The sequence below is a fragment of the Palaemon carinicauda genome, chromosome 18 (genome assembly GCF_036898095.1).
Source record: "Palaemon carinicauda isolate YSFRI2023 chromosome 18, ASM3689809v2, whole genome shotgun sequence".
NCBI lineage: Eukaryota > Metazoa > Arthropoda > Malacostraca > Decapoda > Palaemonidae > Palaemon > Palaemon carinicauda.
Genome location: NC_090742.1, coordinates 73,935,602 through 73,938,101, shown reverse-complemented (window position 1 = coordinate 73,938,101; position 2,500 = coordinate 73,935,602).

The following is a 2,500-nucleotide window of genomic DNA, read 5'->3' as shown; positions in this document are numbered from 1 at the left end:
GAATCGAATCGCTGAAAAATCCAGTAGCCGAGAGATTTGCCAAAACGGAATGATGAATATCAAGTGCCGGTAGCGAAAAAAAAAAAAAAAAAAAAAAGATACGCCAAAACCAGAAGCATATCCTCCTGGGATCACAGCAGACCTCTGGAATTGTAAGCCATCCGCGTGTAATGGATGAATGATGACTCTCTGGTGAAATCCTCTCACTTGGGGTCCTTGTCCGATGAAATCTCCTCACTTTGGGGTCCGTGCTACGAAGATAGCGCCTAGATACCGTTCATCTAACTCGATTTTGTAAATTTTTACTTTATCTTTAGAGAAGAAACTATTCTGGATAACGTGCTGACTGAAATAGAGATGGTGGCTGATGTCATTGGATTTACATTGCGTGAGAAGATGCCCTGGAAAGCCTGCTCTTTGATCGCCGGCTTGAACAGGTAAGCGGTTATCATGACCATCATCGGGGCTGGATGCTCGATATTTGATATGCGTTCGCAGGAGGTAGTGCAAGGACCCCCAATGCACCTCTCTCGGGGCGTTGCTGAATTGATGATAGGCTGATTTATATGCAGCTGCAATGGAATTCGTATCGCCATATAAGAGCAGGGCACACCTGGGTGATATAATTGGGATAGAAGCTAGTTGTTGAAAGTAACACGAAAGAGATAGAAAGACTGCAAAGTTGCTCTGATTTTGTTTGTTGACTTAAGCTCGAGTAATAATTATCTCTATTTTTCGTATTGAACTAAACCCTTTCCCTTCAACTTAATATGACAAAATGAAATGTAAGGTGATGTATTTTGATGTGTGAGGGCTTACGTCAAAGAGCCTCTAGTTGACATCTGCATGCGACGTGATATTCCATTCTGAATCTCTCGTTTTCTTTAGATGATATCCTGGTTGATGATCTTGGGTCATTGGCCATTACCTTCATTTTGAGAACAACAACCATCGGGGACATTCTTGTTCTACAAGCACATCCTGTCGGAATTAGGTGTACCAGGTGGCTGTTAGGTGTTCACAAAGAATAGAGGTGAATGTAAGTGTATTCAACATGATAACAAGCTTATATACAAACAGTTGAAGGGAAAAATGGCACAATCATTCAAATACTGTGAAACATGTAATGGCAAGGTTAAGCAGGTTTTTCTATTATCAGTGCGGGAGATAGCGAGAGATAAAAAAGCAATAGTATTGCAGTGTATGAGCGTGTATGAAACTCGTGCTATCTTTGCGAGAGATAACAAGGATCACGTGTGTCAGAATGTTTGTTTCTATATGGGACAACCCTCGTGATTGCTTTTTGTGCTGGTTCTTGAATTATTTGTTTTACCCATCGTTATTTTATTAATGTTATGAGATTATGCTTGCTAGTAGAAAATAGGACATGATGCCACGCTATTATAAAAAAATTTCTTTGCTTTTGATGTTAAGGCACCATTTAAGTTGCCATTTGTTTATGAGTACATGTATTCTTATTTCTGTTTAAATTCCCCTTTTCACATATACGAATTTTGTAAAATCTTTTATGCCCAAATTTGTATTACAAGTTACTGATTATAGAACTGTTTTAAAGAATCTTCAATTAAGATTAACAATCTTGGTACAGTAAGTAGATGACAATATTGGAATATATGAACCCAAACTAATGCACAGAGCTTTCCCCTTTATTCGCCTTCTCTTATGATGATAATTGCTATACAGCGTATTACAGCATATTGTTGCACTTGGGTCTGCAGTGCACGCGTTAGATGACAAAACACTCCAGAACTCTAAGAATACTTATGATAGAAGCGACCTCTATTGAAGGCATTGATATTCTCCCGTGATTAAGATATTATGTAGGTATTAATCATGGGTCTCTTATCTCTCCTTTAATGGAAATTAGCAGACAAGGTTTTACTTTCCTTCCTAAACATTTCTACTTTCTTCAGAGATTAATTCAAATCGCTGTTATTTGTATGCCATGTATTATTCAATACGATGTATAATGAATGGCGGGATTCAATTGGTAATCAAGGTGGAGCGGTCACATAGAAGTCTTCGTTATAATTCTGCTATCGTATGTCAGTGTCATTGTCCAAACAATTGTCTCATCGGAATATATGTAATCTCTAAATCAAGAGTTCTTATTGTGGGAATTTTTTTCTTTCCGTTTTGTTGTTGTTGTTGTTGTTGTTTATTCTCTCTTTTGGAACAATTAACTTTTTCAAAATGGAAGATCGGATTCTGTGGTTTATCCGCACTAGTTAATTTAAAGTTTTTTTATTTCTTTTTACTTATAACTATCAGTCTGGGGCTTTGTACAACATGTATAGCTCTCTCTCTCTCTCTCTCTCTCTCTCTCTCTCTCTCTCTCTCTCTCTCTCTCTCTCTCTTACGAAGCTTAATGATTACAGCGACATACCGAAGATCTACTTTGGGCATACCAACACGGAGTTGACTAGCCATGATTACTATTCCCGAATTGGGGATATGCTTCAGCCTAAAAACCCTTCGA